Consider the following 18,716-nt stretch of genomic DNA (forward strand, 5'->3'; position numbering starts at 1 on the left):
TGTAGCCACAGAATTTATGTGGTTGGTCCAGTTCAGTTTCTAGTCAATGGTGACTGTCAGGATGTTAATAGTAGGGGAATTTGATGATGGTAATGCCATTGGATGTCAAGAAGAGATGGTTAGACTCTCTCTTGTTGGACATGGTCATTACCTTACCCTTATGCAGCATGAATGTTACTTGCCACCTATCAGCTCAAGCCTGAATGTTGTTGAGGTTTTGCTGCATGTGGGCACAGACTGCTTCATTATCTGAGAAGTTGCAAATGGAACTGAACACTGTGCAGACACCAGCAAGTATCTCCAGTTCTGACCTTCTAATGGAGGGTAGGTCATGGGATGAGAGAAGAAAAAAAATGACAAAAACTACAGAAAGAAGAATAAGACAGATACCTGGAGAACAAAAGTGAAAACATTACAAAAACTGCAGAGAGAGGGACAGAGATAAAGTACAGCTGGGAAAATGGGGTTAGCTCCAGATAAACAGAAAAGAAAAGGAAACATACAATACCAATTGCGAAGAGACAGAATGAGGATCAGAAAAAAAAAGATCAGCAAAAATGGGAGAACATGGGTTGAATTTTATCAGTGCGCCGCGGCAGTGTGCTATGAGAGCGGCAGCCTTCCGACATGGAAGTGCCGCTGCACAGCCCCCGCATTATTACGCGCGGGGGCTGATTTGAACAGAGGGGGCGGAGCGGCCGCCCGATTATGTAGAGGGGCGACTGCCGTATCCCCGGCAACGGCATCTGGTGCCACTGCGCCAGCGCCGGTGTCATTTTTAAAGAGCTTCAAGCCCTTCAGTAAAGTTTTAATATTTAAAGGTCCCGGTCTCCAGGAAATAAAAATAAAATTTAATTTCAACTCTAAATCCCATCTCCCACCCCACAATGGGTAATTTATATATAAATTGCCCTCTCTCCCCCAATAAAATTTATTGATATCCTGAACTTTTCGCCTCCAAAATGTTTTCCTTTTTTCCCTCAACCTCTTCCCACCATCCCCACAACCAATAAAAATTGTTTTCCCCGTTCTCCCACTCCTTTTCTTGACAAATACATGAATAGGAAGGGAATAGAGGGATATGGGCCCCGGAAGTGAAGAAGGTTTTAGTTTAGGCAGGCATCAAGATCGGCGCAGGCTTGGAGGGCCGAATGGCCTGTTCCTGTGCTGTACTGTTCTTTGTTCCTGCCCTGAAAATTTTATTCCTCCCCCCTCCCTACCAGATTCTCGCCTCGGAACTCCGCCGCCAGCAGTTAAGTTCACTTACATCTAATTTTTGTTCAGTTAAATATTTAGATGAAGGCGGGCCCTTCTCGACGTCAGGGGTTAAGGCGGGCCTTTCCCCGCTGAATTTTATGGGCCTCCCTGCCTCGACCCAAGGCATTGAGGGACTGGTAAAATTCAGCCCCATATTGCAAAACTGATGGGAAACAAACACCTTTAAGAAGGAGGTAATGTTCTAGTACTTATAGAATTATAAGAAGTGGAAGGAAAAAATATAGAAACTAAAGATAGTCTATAAAAATCAGAGAAAATATTAGAAATACTAGGAAGAGTACATTAAGCAGCAAGAGTAAATACATATTATTTGCTAAAATTATTAGATCATGTTGTGTTTTACAAAATGACATGAATTTATTTTATATGCTCCTTTTGACAAATAAATGAACATTTAAGGCTAATTTGAGTAACAAAAAGGACCCTTTTTAACAACTACCCTGGATTGTAAGAATCCTGAACATCTGACTATATTAAATTTAGCAGTATTGTGACCCATCAAATAGAGAGGGAAAAGAAAGATACTGTGGGGAAGGGGTAATGGGAGTGGGAGTGAGAACCTCCTGGTTGGGGAAAGGCAGAAAGAGAGCGAGAGAAATAAACCCTGCTATTAGAGTCCCTATTTTGTAAAGGAGTGGGGGGGGGCATACAAAGAGATCAAAAATAGGGAGTGAGGAGTAGAAACAGGTAAATATTTGAGGAGGCATTTCTCTGTTGATGTAAAATATATTACTAACTATGCTATCGTGTAATTCTTTTATTGTTTTATACTGACACTGGCCGGAAATTTATGAGTGCGCCGTAAATCGCGGTAGCGCGCTCCCATCTCGACGGCCTGCTCGCGCGTATGCGCTGTCGCTGAGCCCCCGCAAAATTTCGCGCCGGGTCACATTTAAATGGAGGGGGTGTCCAGGGGGTGGGGGGGGGGAGCCACGCCCACGCCAACGCCATCCCCAGCAACGGCATCCAGTGCCATCGCGCAGGCACCAGCGCCATTTTTAAAGGGTTCAAACGCTTCATGTCACTTTAAATGTTTAAAGGTCCTGCCGCAGTTGTACTCGAAATCAAATTTTATTCAAACTTTGCATCCCCTCTCCTACCCCCGCCCCCCCCCCCCCAATGAGTTCACAATAAATAAAATTACACATACCCCGGGAAAACCAATTTTTCAAATAACGACCTTTAACCCCCACCTCTGGACAGATTTCCGAAGACGTGGGACTTCCGGCCAGCGGCCGTAATATCGGTGTTGGGACAGCGGCCGGGTCAAGGTCAGTTGATTTGGATGTTTTTTTCATTCATTTTAATATTTAAATGAAGGTCCCTCCACCAAGTGGCAGGGGGGGAGGGGGATGGGGATGGCCGCACTGAAGCCTCTCCGCCGCTGCTAAAATGCAGCAGACCCTTCTCGGTGTTGGAGAACGTGGCAGGTCTCTCCCAGAAGAATTTTCAGGGCCTCCCCTGCCATGACCCATGACACCAGAGGCCTCATAAAATTCAGCCCACTATCTTTGAAGGTGACTTATAAAAGTTACTACTCCAAGGTGTTGCTATGGAAATTTCAAAATCAAGTGCCTCATAATAATGACTTACGTTGAGCTCTATACTTGGGAGTTAATTTGCAGAAAATAAGTTCTCATTTAAAGACCTTGCTTTTTAACATAACCTTCTCCCATATATTATCATTATTATATTTAATTTATTTCCTATTTATGTTTAAGATTTTTTTGTCTTTTAACAAGTGCACAATATAGTTCCATTTCTGTTGAGGAATAATAATATACTTCTTGTCTTTTCAGCATCTACTGTGCTGTTACTTAATCTTTAAATGTACCAATTCTAAAATGTACTACTCTTCTCACCTCTGCTTCGATTGTGCTGAGGATTCAATTGCTTGAAGGTAATCATGATGTTTGTCTTTGTGACAGTAAACTCCAATCCTGCACCTCAACCTATGAGTTTTTAATAGATAGGTGAGATGAGATCATTAATCATCATGCAAAACATGAGCTCGCACCAAATACTTTCATTACCTTTACATATGTAAAATACATAATTACATAAACACATCTCTAATAATATATTTAGCGAGAAAATCTGAACTATGATGGAGTAGCATGCAAGTGTTTCATGATGCATGGTTTATATTTTAGACTTATTATGCTACACTAACCCAGTACTTGCCCGTTAATGGATAATTTATAGCCAGAGCTTGGACAGAAAACGTACATGATGTTATTTGACTTTGGAAGGTATTACAATAAATGTTTACTAAACTATGACTTGACTATAACTGTTAAACAGATTTATTGAACAGTAAAAGGATAACTGAACTATAATAATGGCACACTGTAGGTTTTGCCATAGTTATAGATGCAACTATCTCTCCTCAAATTGGTAAAAGATGTGTCTTCTGGGCGAAACTGCAATGTAAGTTTTGACTCAACTGAAGTTTTTTTTTGTAATCTGTCCATGGAGTCTCTCGGGCCGATCTATCTCTCTCTGCTGGCTTTAAACAAACTACTCGATTTTTACAAGATTGGCTGGGAAATACAATTCTAAAAATAACCTGGATAAAGAAACTGTAAATGTATGCATGTTAAACCCAAAAAGAACTTCCAACTAAACATATATTCCAACAAAATCTAGAAGGTACATATATTTGAATTGAATGGCCAGTCATCTCCCTTGAATAATTGCCTAGATGATAACATCTGATTATGTATCAAAACAAGTAGGACCATTCAAGTCATGGTCAAAAATGCTTCATTTTAGTCCGACATTTAGAAAGAAAGAACTTGCATTTGTATAATATCTCTCATGTCCTCAGGACATTGCAAAACACTTCACAAACAATGAAGTTCTTTTAAGGTGTTGTTATTATTGTAATTTAGGCACTGCTTTAATTTGAATTTGTATTTATTCAATTTAAAATTGAAGTAAACAAAGATTTATTTGATTTTAAAATAATACAAAAGGAGGAAAGAAAAAAGACAAGGACAAGAAAAAAATAATTTGGTCCATCAAAGCTTACCTTTCTATTTTTCCAACTCACTAAGTCCAGCATCCAGTTGCATTTTGAACTATGCCTTTGATCTTACTGCTTGTTGTATCCCGACTGCACTCGCCATTTTAGTTTTGTATGCAAATTTAACAAGTTTATAATTAGTTTCTGAATCTAGTTATTTATGCAGATAAGAAGAAATAAGAGTTCAAGCATTGACCCTTGTAGTGCTGCACTCCTTGGTGATTTTGGGTACCTCTAAACTGGAAGGCTGTTTGATATGAATTCTACATTAGGTGTTTTTCTATGCTAAAGGTGCTATATAAATGCAAGTTGTTGCTATTCCGGATATGGACATTTTTGATTTTTAAACCTGTTCTTGCGGTTTGTTATATATCAGTGTTGCTTGCCAATGCAGCCAGCGCATGTGCAAACTTTGACTTCATCCGAGCGCATCCGCATATTTGCCACCTTTCTAGGATCAACTTGCGCATGTGCACGTTGACGTCAACATGCACCATGATGTCATCACGTGTGCTGAGTCCAGCTGGGAGGGAGGGAGCCAGTGAGTGACCGGGCGAGCAGGGGTGGGGTGAGGGCGGGGAACAGACATTGAAGAGAGGGACAAGTGGCGAGGGGGAGGATAACCGGCAATTGAAACGGCAAGCGGGAGGGAAGGAGTAAGCGAGTGGGCAGGAGGGAGTGGGGGGATAAGCGGCAATTGAAGCAGCGAGTGGGTGAGTAGTGGGGAGGGAGTGAGCGGAGGTAGAGGCAGCCATTGAGAGGGGGAGGGGTGTTTGCGCTTTTTCAACTGACTTTCAGATTTCAATGTGTGCCGAGAGGAATTTGCCAATGCAGAGTTTATTCGCTTTTCTGAGTATGATTGAGCAGTGCCATTTTCATTACAGGCAGCTGCCTGAGACTTCAAAGACAGTGATGTTTCAGTTAATGACACTGCATTTGCGCATGTGCAAGTAGTGCTTCATCTCGTGCTTGTGTTGTCAACAAATGCATTCGTTATATATTTCATCATTTTGAGGTTATACGTGCTGCATTGTTTGAATCTATTTTTTGACTTAAGTATTTGTAATTCGAAACATTAAGAAGAAAGGGCACAAAATTCATTCACCCCCATTTTTGGGCATTGGAAAAAAAGGTGAGTAAAACACAAAATTCTTTTTCCATGCTTCCGTGGCCACAAGCGGCGCCTATGCAGCCCTGGACTGCACACTCCAGGGAGCCAAGTAGCATTTGGAAGAAACAACGTGCTCCAGGCAACCTTCATTTTTAAGGCGCAATCCCTATAAAAGTGTAATTGCAAGCAATGCACTGCAGGCTGCTGGATAATCGGTTTTTTTGCGATTCAAGAACAAGATATGGCACACAAGGGGAAGGAAAGGGCTTCGTGATTTAGTTAGGCCATCCTGGACGCACTGTGTCGAGAAGTTGAGATCAGGAAAGAGGCCAAGCTTCCAGCAGGGGGCAGGAAGCCCTGGAGACTAACCCCCTGAAGGGAATGGGAGCAGGCGGTGAGGATGCTCAATGCCCAGTGTGTGAAAGCACAAACCTGGCAACAGTGCCACACAAAGTTTAATGACCTCACTCGGGTAGTCTAGGTGAGTGAATGCATCTGCACATCAAAGCTGTCACCCACCACACCACACACAGCTCTCACCTTCCTCAATGTAACACAACCTCATCACTCACCTAGTAGCACACCTTGACACTCAGGACTCATCCCTAACATCTTTACACTAGTCCTCACCTTCACACACCTACCAATGCTGCCAGCCTCATATCCACCTTTCGCTGCCTCGAATTACATCCAGCGATTCAGCTATGGCAAGCACATCACCCAAACACATTGACACACAGTTACTCACATTCTGCCCTCTTTCTTGCAGCAGAAGGTCATCCACAACAGGTGAGAGATGCAGATAACCAGTAGATGGTCCTCGGGATCATGGGCCCTCGAGACACAGAGCCAGAGGCACCCAGCACAGACAAGACCCTCCTGGACAATGGTAGATTGCTGGCTTATGCACCTTCTGCACTTGTTCCCTACCCTCATCCTGAAAGGTGCCATGAAATGGAAAACTGCAGATGGAGTGTCTGTGGACCTTCTGCTTTCCTCCCCAAGCCCCCTTCCCTCACCTTTACCCTTCCATTTTGCTTTTGTGTGTTTGGTGTTAGGATCAAGTGAGGAGGGGTTGAAGGACTTTCCTCTTTTCCCTCTCCTTGTTTGACCACAACAGGTTTAATTCTTTCTTAACATGGATATACTGGACAATTCAGTAGATGTTTGATTACTTACTTTCTATGATCACAACAAGAAACAATCAGACAGGTTTTCTTGAGTTAACAAAGAAAGAGGTTAACTTTATTGTACCTAAACCAAACTAATGAAAATAATAAACAATGCGGCAACTTTCACCAACACACACACACACACACACACACACACACACACACTACAGGTTTACACACACAAATAGGTTACAGAGTGTGGAAAGGTAGATTGGTTGAGTTAAAGTCCATAGAGAAAAAGGTGTACAGTCTGTGGGGTTTGGTGATTCGGCTGGCCTCTAGCTGAATTCTGTGGTTGTGAGGCTTCTAAGTTTGAAGAGGTAGATGACTGGTTTTGTGGGTCTCTTGGAGACAGAAATGCGGATGATTTCTGATTGTAGCCAGAGAATGCAAAGGTGGTCAGTCAACAGGCAGGATTTGAAAGCTTTCAAGCTGGAATTGAGAGAGAGAGGGAGAGGGACTCCCACTTAGGATCTGCATCATGTCAAAGTACAGTTGCTTTTCCTCTGTCTGCTGCAGAAAGACACAAGCTGAGAACCACAGATGGGATGGGGCTTATCACATGACAGTCACTCAGTGATTCAAAACATAGCTAATAGTATTTGTCTCTTGCTAAACAGAAAAAGAAGCTTCCTGGGACTTAGTTCTTGCTGGGAAATGCAGCCATTTAGTCTCCCTCCTCACAGTCCTTTGCAATGTAGGATACAGTGTTGCAAATTAGGTGATCATCCTAAGCTGCCAGAAAAGTCATCCTTTTAGCTTTTCTTTCGAAATGTCTTTTAAAAAAATATATAAATTCAGATCTCCAGTTAGTGGACGAAAGAAAGTTATCATTCAACAAAGTGCATTGGTGTAACATTAGATAGTCAAGAAATGCTGGCTATTCAGCCCCTGCAGCCTCAGGCAGAAGGGCGAGAGGAGGAGGAGTAGAGTACTGAGCAAAAAGCACCACCACCACTGGGCAGGAAAAGACACCTGCAAGGCACTAAGTGGATGCATAAGGCTAATTAGCTCTGTTTGTTTCTGTGTTATTGGTGTTTTCCTGACTAAAGTTGTTGTCTGAAGATTTTTGCTGTTGTCCTTTATTGAGTGATGTATGCTAAGGGATCTGATGGGGTGTCTGAAATGGATGCACTATAAAGGAATTAAAGGCAGGCTGGAAAGTTCCCTTGACCTGAAGCAGTTTTTTCGCTCCATCAAGTTGCAAATGGTGCATGCGGTTTCCTCCATTCCTTCTCGTCCTCCTGTCAAGGTGGCCTCCAGATCCCAGGAAGTAGTGGTTTAGTCCTCATAATTCCAAGCTTGTGGAGGACATAGCACACCATCACAAACATGGAGACCTTCTCAGGTGTATACTGCAGAGATCCTCCCAAGAGATTTAAGCAAATGTCTACTTTAGCAGACTGATGGCTTGCTCAACTGTGTTTTGAGTGACTCCATGATTTTCATTGCAGGCCCTCTGTCCTCTTGTGGTGGAATGGCGAAAGGAGGTCATGAGCCATTGTGGAGAGGGTAGCCCTTGCTGATAAGCAGCCATTCTGTTATCTGTCTTGGAGGCCTGAAGGCAGTGGTTATTGCTAACTGTCAAAAGAATGAAAGCACCTTAAGCACTGCCAGGATAGCAGGCATTTACCAAGATGAATTTGTTTGGTGTGGTCACACACCAACTGCACATTGAGTGATAGTTCTTCTGGTTGTGTTTTCATTCCCTGTTGACATGGGGCCCCACAGAGCCTCGTGTGAGCAGTCTCAGCACTATCAGGAAGGCCGCTATCCTGGGAATCCCACATGCCCTCTCAACCTGATCTTCCCTCTTCATGGAGGAGAATGATATCCCTTCTCCTACTGTGGTGTGCCTCATCACCTTCTGGATGCTTCTATGGATGGCAAATTGCAACACATTGCTAATGTCGCCAGCTTCTGCCTGGAAGGAACTGGTTGTCTAGAATGAAAGAGTGACGGTGATCTTCACAGCCACTGAGAGGGCTGTTCTCGTCCTGGTCTGAGGCTCCATGTCTTCATGAAAAGGGGACACAACTCCATAATTACTTCTTCAGTGAAGCAAAGCCTCCTGAAGCATTGCTTCTGGCTCATCCAGCTGGTGTCTCCAGAAGACCCTCTCAGAGTAGGGCCTTCTAAGGAGAGCCCTCCTCCTCCCTCCGCACAGAGGTTCTCCTCTTTGCCTCCTGCTCTGTATGTTTGTTCATGTTGCAAAGCAATTGGCATTGCAAGGTAATGTTATTTTCTCCCTCCCGTAATCAGCAGAAACCTCCAAACTCCTCCACCAGCTCACCACAGTGCTTCGACCAACTTTACCTGATCACAAGTAAATCAAAAGCACCTCGGTTACAACTTTTTGAACAGCCCTTTAAATAGCTACACAACAAGACCCATCTTGCCTCCGAATGCTTGTTATTTCAGGAGTGATAATAGAAGGCACTGGCTAATTTTGGTATCCTAGCGTTGTAACAGCCTGCTGATGTCAGTGATTCATGATCGCGCACGTTCAGCGACTAGGGACGCATGCTGGGGACATAATTGCCACTCTAGTTGATTCAAGCCATAAGGCCATGTAGGAAGCTGCCAGTCATGCCTCCCACACTACAACTCTACAACAGAAGGCCTGCATGGCGCTGCGAGATGCGGAACTACACAAATGAATTTTGCGCCTAGATGATTCCGCTTCAGCAACCAAAGCTGTTTGGTGTCATGATTGTACCTTGCAATCCTGCCAGTGGCTAATATTTAATTTTCATGTGTAAGAAAGGACAGTAGCACAGCAAACAGGATTTCAACATGCTGTGAGATGGACTAGTATAATGTTAATTTGTGCTTGTGATTTCCCTCAAAGTGAATTCTTGATTTCAGCTGATGAGGTTGTTGGGAAGCATGAGGAATAGGGCATCTGCTTGTAAACTGAGGCTGAGGCAAGTGGAATGAAAGTCACTTTAGGCCATTCTTTTGCTTTAGTTGGTTGTTTGTTGATATTGCCAAAGGTCTACTGTCACAAGTCCTGCCTGTCACCTCAGTCTTAGGTGGTGCATGATGCACAGCACATGTAAAGAAGGAAAGAAAAGGGATACAATAAAGGAATAACATTTAAAACCCACAAAAAATCTATGAAAATTGTGTATTAAATGAAAGGATGTAGATATATGGAGCTGCACTAATGTGTGAATGTATATAAAGTCAAAACTATACTCATTGCTTCACATTAGTGATACACTGTTATCTGGTTACTTGCTCAATATCGATCAGGGTTGTCCAACCTTTTCACGTGGGGGGCCACATTACAATTTTTATCTTACATGGGGGGGCCAGTGAGATAATTTCAGAAAGATAAAAGGCTGTAAAATTTATCTTACTATTAATCAAAACAACAACAAAGGTGTATTTTTGTGAAGAAGCTTTAAATTAGAAGACTAATTTATTGACTTACTTTCTGGTCACTATGTTGGACACTGATTTAGTGAGATACCTGCATTTTTTTGTTTGCACAAGTAATCAATGTTTACCTGCACACTTCTTGTAGTAATGCAGAGTATTCTGGGTAGATGTCATTCTGTCAGGAGTGATCTTGAGCATTCTCTCTCTCTGTCCCCTTTTCTCTCTGTCTGTCTGTCTCCCTTTCCTTCCCTCTATTTCTGTTCCCCTTTCTCCCTGTCCTCTTTCTCTCTCTCTGACAGTTGCAGAAAGTGGGAATACCTCAGCAGATAGTTGATCAGTTTCTTTAACAGCTGACAGATCCTGACATCAGGAACAGCAGTTTCTGAACTTTGGACAGATTCGGGGTTTTCCGGCCGGCTTTTAAAAAAACCCCAAATCTATCTGAAGTTCAGAAGCTGTTGTTCCTGATGTTAGGATCTGTTAGCTGTGAAACTGACTTGCGATCTTTTTTAAAAGCTGGTCTGACAATACGGAATTTCTCATCTCCAGTCACGGACCCCCGGCGAGGATGAGGAACAGCCCCGGGTACAGTTTATACCCACGGGCCGGATGGAAACCTTTGGAAAGTTGGAACCTGGCCCACGGGCTGTCTATTGGACAACCCTGATATTGATCAATATGATCCCTAAATGCAATTCCTTGAAACACTTAAGGAATCCATGTTGAATTTTGTGTCTGTTGTATGTTTGGTTAGTCTGCCACCATTTAGTATATTTGCTTAGTCTAGCTAGGAGAGATTATTTAATCTTCAGTAATTTTAACATTAACTCATTTATTACATTTTAACTATATACAGCTTTACATAAGTCTGTATGACTTCTCTGAAGCCATGCTGCTTCTCTTTCAATTTTCTCTCACATGTGATCTCTTACACCATCATGGTGGGAGGTCTTCCTCACACTGTCTCAAACATTAACCCTTTCAAACCGTTATACTACATCTCCCCCCCCACCCCCCCCCCCCCCCCCAAGTCTTTATCCATATTTTTTTTTATGCATTAATTTTTTTTAATTTTTACATACTGCCCCATCTCCCCCCAAGGCTCTGACATCACAGATTCAATCTATCAGGAGGCTTCAAAACTCTCCCTGGTCGTGTTGCTGTCAGAAGTGGAAGATTAGTAGCCTTTCTCTGAACTCTTGTTTCTTCACTTGGACGGCTTTCATTGAGGTTTGTAGTATCCGGTGCTTTCTGAATTTCAGGTTCAACATCTTGATCATCCAAATGTATGACTGATTGACATCTTTGATGAATAGAAATAAGATTTCTCCTTATTTAATACACTTCAGAAGGTACTATAAAATCTCTGTTGATGCTCATCTCTCTGGACAATCACTCCTTCTCTGCCTTGGTCTCATACCCATACTTTTTCTCCTTCCATCAATTTGGGTAGATGCCTGGTATGTTAACTTTTGTTATAATTATAAGCTTGTTGCTTTCCATAAGGCTTTTTTCTGTTTGAACTCTCTGATAATCCTGGAATTCTAGTCTTGGAAGTAATTATTTTGGTAGGATGGGAAGTTGTGTTCGAAGCTTCCTTCCCATCAACAGTTCTAATGGTCCTAATCCACATAGCAATAGAATAGATCTGTAGTTTAGGAGTGCTATTTGAAAATCTTCATTTTTCTATAACAGTGCTTTGATAGTTCTGACTCCTCTTTCAGCTTCACCATTAGGTTGAGGATATCTAGGGGAACTTGTAAGATGTACAAATTCATGGTTTTCCACCAAGTGCGTAAAGTAGTCATTTGCAAATTGTGGTTCATTATCGGAAACTATCTCGTCAGCAATGCCGTGTGTTACGAAGACCTCCGATAAAGCTCGAATGATTTTGTTTCAGTAGTCATTGTGTACAAATGTTTGATTTCAATCCACCTTGAAAAATAGTCGATGGCAATCAGCTAGGATTTTCCATTAAACATGACTAGATTGATCCCTTGACGTTCCCACGGTCTGGTTGGAAATTGAGTCAAGATAATGGGTTCCCTATGATCCTTCAAAGTAAAGCTTTGTTTGCAGGACACTGTTTGCGCCTGTGGGTCTTTTTGGTGCCACAGCGCTGGCAGGGTTTCATGACATCTTGCACTTCCCCTCACAAATGTACCTTCTTTTCTGGTGTCTCTTTTACAGGCTTCTAAGTAAAGAACGGTACAGTTGCTGAAAGTTTTCTGAACCAAGGTTTTTTTTCACCTCTCAGATTTGCTCTGTTCTTCTCCTGAACCTCTGCTTGTCTCACCAACTGTACTGTTTTGTCTAGGATAAGGTCTTCCTTTTTCTCAATAAATCTGGTAGGGATTCATCAGCAATACCTACTACAATGTGGTCTCATATTAATTCTGCTTTTAGGTCTCCAGATTCGCATCCTTCAGCTAGACTGTAAAGGTCATTCATAAAAGCATCAACTGTTTTAAATAGTTTCTGGACCCTTCTGTTAAATTTCGTCCTTTTCTAGAATCGTATTGCTCCTCAGGTTAAAATAGTTATCAACGGCTTTTAAAACTTCATCAAGTTTATCTGATGTCTCATTAATTCCTTGTCTTGCAATAACATCATCTGCTATTTCTCCAATGGAATAAAACAATGTATTAACTTGTTCTGCTTTGGACTGGCGGTTTAATTTTGAAGCAGTTCTGTGCCTCAAAAATATTTTTTGTCAAAATGACCAATTGGGTTTGATTTGGTCCTTCCATGTGTCCAAATCTCTCTGGTATCATTTTAAGATCCATGACTTTCTCTGTAATTTACTTTCTTTTTAAAATTTTCCCTCCAGTATTGGAAGTTTCCCATGTTTCTCAGCCTTGCGCTGACTCCCGCTATGGTCACTGTTTCTCCACGTGAAATCTCGCCGCTAGACTCTGCATTTATTTCCTTCTTTCTTGAAATGCAGTTTTGCAGAGTTTTTTTTCCATGCTCTTTTTACTCCCTTCACTTGGTGTATTGAGTATTTGCAGACTCTTTGTTTTTAGTTCTTGCGGCCGCCACACGTAATGGCACCGACCTTGGATCCGCCTTCTCTAAGGATGTTTGGTTTTCCCGTTGCTGCCTGCCTAGTGCCATTAGGAATAAATTTTTACCCTCTTTATGGGTTGCTTACCAGATCCCCGATTATTGCTTGGTTCTCAACTTGAAAGCTACAATCGCTGGACTGGTATTTTTTCATAGACGCTCTGCCTCTGTGGTGCAGCCTGAATGCCTCTTCAAGCCAATTCCCTGACTCTGCATGCCTCCTTTGTCCACAGAGCAGCTCTGGCGCTTTTTCACAGCCTCTTATTGTGTTCTGCAGTTTTGTTCAGGTCCGCTTTCTTCAAGGTATTTCTTCAAATTCTATTGGGTGTTGTATGGTAAGAACCACCGCGGCTCACCATGTTATATGTTTGGTTCGTTCACCACCGTTTAGTACATTTGGTTAGGCTAGCTAGGAGAGATTACTGGGTCTTCAGTAATTTTAACATTAACTCATTTATTACATTTTAACTATATACAGCTTTGCATAAGTCTGTATGACTTCTCTGATGCCATGCTGTGTCTCTTTCAAGTGATCTCTTAAATCATCATGGTGAGAGATATTCCTCCCACTGTCTCAAACATTAACCCTTATACTGCAGTGTCTACTTTGCATTATTTTTAATTATTTTCCTGTCCATTTTCCTCATACTTTTCATGATTTTATCATTATTTTCTTTTTCAAGTCCTAGTTTCAAATTATTTGTCTTTCTTTCTGCCAGGTCCCATTCCTGGGGCTATGCCAAAAACCCTTAGCAACCTTGCTTTCCCTTGCTTTGTCTCCAGTCCCTGCATTCTTATCATCACCTCTTCCCTCAATATAAACCTTGATTTATTCATAATCTAAAAGCTGTGTCTCCATTTTAATTAATTTATCAACTTTAACAACATCTCACACTGAGTTGGAGGTTACGATGGTCTCCATACCCAGGGAGACCTGAGCCAATTTTGCTTTAAACTTTAGTCAGGAGGTCCAGCGGTCTCCCTCCCTCCTTCTTTCTTGTTCAGTCATGGCAGGGACGTCTTTTAAATAATAGCATTCATTCAATTAGGCCACATTGGATTTTTGGCCTGATGGGAGCCGGAAGTTGAGATGGACCTGACACATGCAGGTCAGACGCTACAAAGCCATCACTGGTAGTAGAGCTGGGCATTGGGTCTGAAGACTTGTTGCAGAGACATCAACAGCAGGAGATATACCTCTAGTATGACAAGTTTACATAGGAAAATCCATATTAAATATGGGCATAGTAATTGATATTGGCATGAGCTGGGATGGACAGATTTTTGGTCTCTCAGGGAATCAAGGAATATGGCGAGCGGCAAGAAAGGGGAGTTCAAGCCTAAGATCAGCCATGATCTTATTGAAAGGGGAGCAGGCTTGTTGGGCCTTATGGTCTATGCCTGCTCCTATTTCTTGTGTTCTTGTGAGAAGGTTGACGCAAAAAGTGGTATACAAACATGAAACAGGAAGTCAAGCAGTGAAAACAGGAAGAGCTTGCAGATGTAATATTTTAAAATATCAGCTATTTATTTGTAATTAAATGTGACAGAGCAGTAAAACACAGGGAATATGATGTGACAAACAGGAAATGCCTATTCATATTGCGTTTTTAGTAGAATATTCACAGCAATTCTCCCTCCTTCCACAGCATAATAAAATTGTTCCTTCATCACCAGAATAAATGAAAGCAAAAATCATGCAATATAAAAGCAAAACAGCCAGATGAGATTAAAAAAAACACTCGATGATCTAAGAATAGACTGAAAATATAGAACTACTATCTAACCGTGACAGATTGTAGTCATAAAATAAATCACTATCTAAGGGTAATGGACAGCAAATGTAGAATAATTCATTACCTTTGAGTGGATTGCAAGTACAGAATAATTCCTTATCTAACTGTGGCACGCTATAAATATGCAATAAATAATTATTCAAATGTTGACTTGTCTTAAACTGTGAAATCTATGATGCCTTGTTTTTATATTGTCAGTGGCATTCTCTACACACCAAGGTTGAAATTATTGTTTCTATTTCAAAGGGAGAGCAAGTGACTTTGTTCTTCTGAGTTTTGTTAAGGAGATTAAAAAGTGCAAAGTATAAATACCAATCCCTCTGATGTAACTTGATGATTTTGTGAGGTTCATTGCCAACATTAGTGACAGGTAGCAGTGTAAATCAAGCATGCGATTCACTGTCCACTGCAACTTGCAATGCATGACTATGGGGGCCACAAAAGCCAAATGCAAGCCTAATTGACATGCAAGAGGACATGACTACAAAGGAAAATTATTCATATGTGTGCAAATTGTCCATATAAAATGGGTACATTGGGAGCTGGCCTGCTAAGCAGGCTTTTAGAGGTAGATGGTGTAATATTCTGATGCTGATTGGTATAGCAGAATGTCTGAGAGATTGACAGTTACAGGAACAGTAGTTAATTTACATGCATCTGATAGCTAAGGCTTCCAGATTCACTCGTCACAAGTTTCTGTACAGGTTCTGTTACATCACTTCCTGTGATGACACTCACAGACTATTTATATATTCCGCCCAGTAACAACCCTATATCACATTATATTACAGATGACAGGTGGAAAAACAAGTGGTTAGGGTAAAATCTCTGCAGTAGCTTCTTGATCTCCCATTGGAACCTTGGCAGAGTTGGTGGAAATCCCGAGAGTAACAGTGTAAATGTATTGAAACATCATTTCTGCAGCGTTTCCATGGAGGTTATGACAGGTGATTGGAAGAACCACCATGGAAATCACTGGCATTTTAAGCATTTATAATTGCACTTTACTGAAATTTGTTTGAGATATTGTTTGATTTTGCTGGATACTGAAACGCCATAGCATACAAGGCTATGGGCCTAGCGCTGGAAAATGGGATTAGAATAGATAGGTGCTTGATGGCCGATACAGACACGATGGGCTGAAGGGCCTGTTTCCATGCTGTATAACGCTATGACTCTATGGCTCTATCTCTCTGAGTCTGCCAATTCTACACTTTTTAGTGTTTCCCTACGCTTTCCTTCTTAACTTTTGTGTGCCATTGGTATTTAAATAGCATCATACAAAGTGTTAAAGGTGAGATTCCTTTGGAGGGGTCAGTGGGGGAATTGGAAACATAGAGTTATTAAATTATGAAGGATACTGCACAAAAGGAGGCCATTGGACCCATTGTGCCAGTGCCAACTCTTTGGTAGGGCTATCCAATTAGTCTTATTCCCCTGTTCTTTCCTCATAGCCCTTGTAATTTTTTTTCCCTTGGAGTGTTTGCCCAATTGTCTTTTTAATGTTATTATTGAATCTGCTTCCACCATTCTTACAGGCAGTGCATTTCAGATCATAACAACTCGCTGTATAAAAAAGTTTCATGTCACCTCAGGTTACTTTGTCAATCACCTTAAATCTGTGTCCTCTGGTTACTGACCCTTTTGCCATTAGAGCATTTCTCCATATTTACTCCATCAAATCATTCATAATTTTGAACACTTCTGTCAAATATCCTCGTAGTTTTCTCTGCTTTAAGGAGAACAGCCTTAGCTCCTTTCATCTCTCCGCATAACTGAAGCCCCTTATCCTTGGTTATTACTCCGGTAAATCTCTCCTGCACTCTCACCAAGACCTTGGCGTCCTTCCTAAATTTTGGTGATCAGAACTGAACACAATACTCCAGCTGAGGCCTTACCTGTGTTTCATAAATGTTCAGCATAACCTCCTTGCTTTTGTGCTTTGTGCTTCTATTAATAAAATCAAGTATCCCACATGCTTTTTTCAATAGCCTTCTCAACTTGTCCTGCCAGCTTCAAAGATTTGTGTACCTATGCCCCAGGTGTGTCTGTTCTTGCACCCCCTCTAAAATGTAGTTCATATTGCCCCTCTTCATTCCTCCTACCAAAACTCATCACTTCAAATTTCTCTGATTTAAATTTCAACCTGTTATGTGTCTTGCCAAATTCACTGCCAATGTTCTCCTGAAGTCTGTTACTAGCCTCTTCACTGTTTATTACATTTCTCATCACATTTCATTTCAAACTTTGAAATTATATCCTGCATACGCAAGTCTAGGTCATTAATATATATCAAAAAGAGCAGTAGTCTTAATACTGACCCCTAGAAAACACCACTATACACCTCACTCCAGTCAGGAAAACAACCATTCATCAATGCTCTCTGCTTTCTATCCCTTTGCCAAATTTGTATCCATGCTGCCACTGTCCTTTTAATCCCATGGGGTTTAATTTGCGAACAAGCCTATTATGTGGTATCTTGCCAAACACCTTTTGAAAGTCCATATATACAACATCAAATGTACTATCCTTATCAACCCTCTCCGTCACTTTATCAAATAATTCAATCAAGATTGTCAAACACGACTTGCCTTAACAGAATTGTGCTGCCTTCCATTTATAATCCCATACTTTTCCAAATACCAATTAATTTGATTCTGGATTATTTTCTCTAAAGGTTTCCCCATGACCAATGTTAGACAGAATGGCCTGTAGTTGCTCGATTTAACTCTTTCCCTTTTTTTTGAACAGGGGTGCAACATTTGCAGTCCTCCAGTCCTCTGGCATCACACGCATGTCCAAGGAGGGTTGCAAGATTGAAGCCAGATCCTCCGCAATTCCCAGGATGCATCCTATCCAGACCATAGCACTGCATGTTTCAACTGAGGATGGGTTTATGAAGGGTGTTATGAAACTGATTTTTGTTAAAAAAAAAAATTTTAAGGAATTTATAGTTCAGGTGAATAGATGTTGGACCAGTTTCTTTCTTAAAAAGGGGAACCATTAAGGGCGCACTGAAGGAACTGGATTGGCAACAATGTTGCTGGTTGTCGCATGGCTCAGGTTCGGCTTGGAACAGAAAACCTGGTAACATCGGCAGAGAAATGACAAACGCTGATTTGATTGGACAAGCCCAGTAGCAGCAGAGCACCTAGATGGGCAGAAAACTGACAAGCTTTCTGGTTGTGAGTCAGTGTGTGTGTTCTACCTTCTGGAAGGAGATAAAGTCAAGTCTGCTGAAGTGTCAAGGAAGGAGAAAAGACTACAACCCAGCTCACTTCCCGGAAACTCCATAAAAGACCCTGTGAAGTCCACTGTGTCGATTCGTCTCATCTCCTGTCTCTGAGGAGGGCCTCCTAGAGTTGTTTCTCGGCGTTGCCTGAAGCGAAATGTTCTAGGTTGAATCTTGGTGATCTATCTGCGTGTGCTCGGAGGTTGGACTGTGTACCAATTTTGGTGCAGCGTGTCTCAGCTGCTGTTTTCTTCAGGGGTGGGCAAGTGGGTGTTTTATTTTGTTTGTAACAGAGCTCTGATCCAAAAATCCCTTTTTATTTATTTTTTCGCTTAACATACAAGTGTGTGTTGTAAGTGTGAGAACTAGGGTAAAAAAGGGGACTTTCAAATTTCATGTTGGGACTTTAAAAATGTTAATGTGTGTTATATTTTACTTCATTACTAGTTAACACTTGTTTTGTAATAAACTGATAATTTTGTTCAGTAAAGAAACCTGGTTAGTGTGCTCTATTCTGGGAAAAATAGTGTACATGATTGCTTGTGTGGGAAAATTTTAAATAATATGTTGTGGCCTGTGGAGAAGTGGGACTGAATTAACAGTGTACTCCTCCCGCCTCAGTCGTAACAAGGAACAACAATGGCAA

The 18,716-nt window shown here is 41.5% G+C and overlaps 1 long non-coding RNA gene across 1 annotated transcript; it reads left to right on the plus strand.

Annotated features, from left to right (window-relative positions):
- Window positions 1-2,474: 2,474 nt before the first annotated feature.
- LOC137371038 (uncharacterized) lies at window positions 2,475-18,468 on the plus strand. The gene is made up of 3 exons (XR_010975173.1): window positions 2,475-2,549; window positions 3,078-3,178; window positions 17,590-18,468. It is a non-coding gene; the product is annotated as an uncharacterized lncRNA (long non-coding RNA).
- Window positions 18,469-18,716: the final 248 nt, after the last annotated feature.

This window comes from Heterodontus francisci, chromosome 6, assembly GCF_036365525.1.
Source record: "Heterodontus francisci isolate sHetFra1 chromosome 6, sHetFra1.hap1, whole genome shotgun sequence".
NCBI classification, from domain to species: Eukaryota; Metazoa; Chordata; class Chondrichthyes; order Heterodontiformes; family Heterodontidae; genus Heterodontus; species Heterodontus francisci.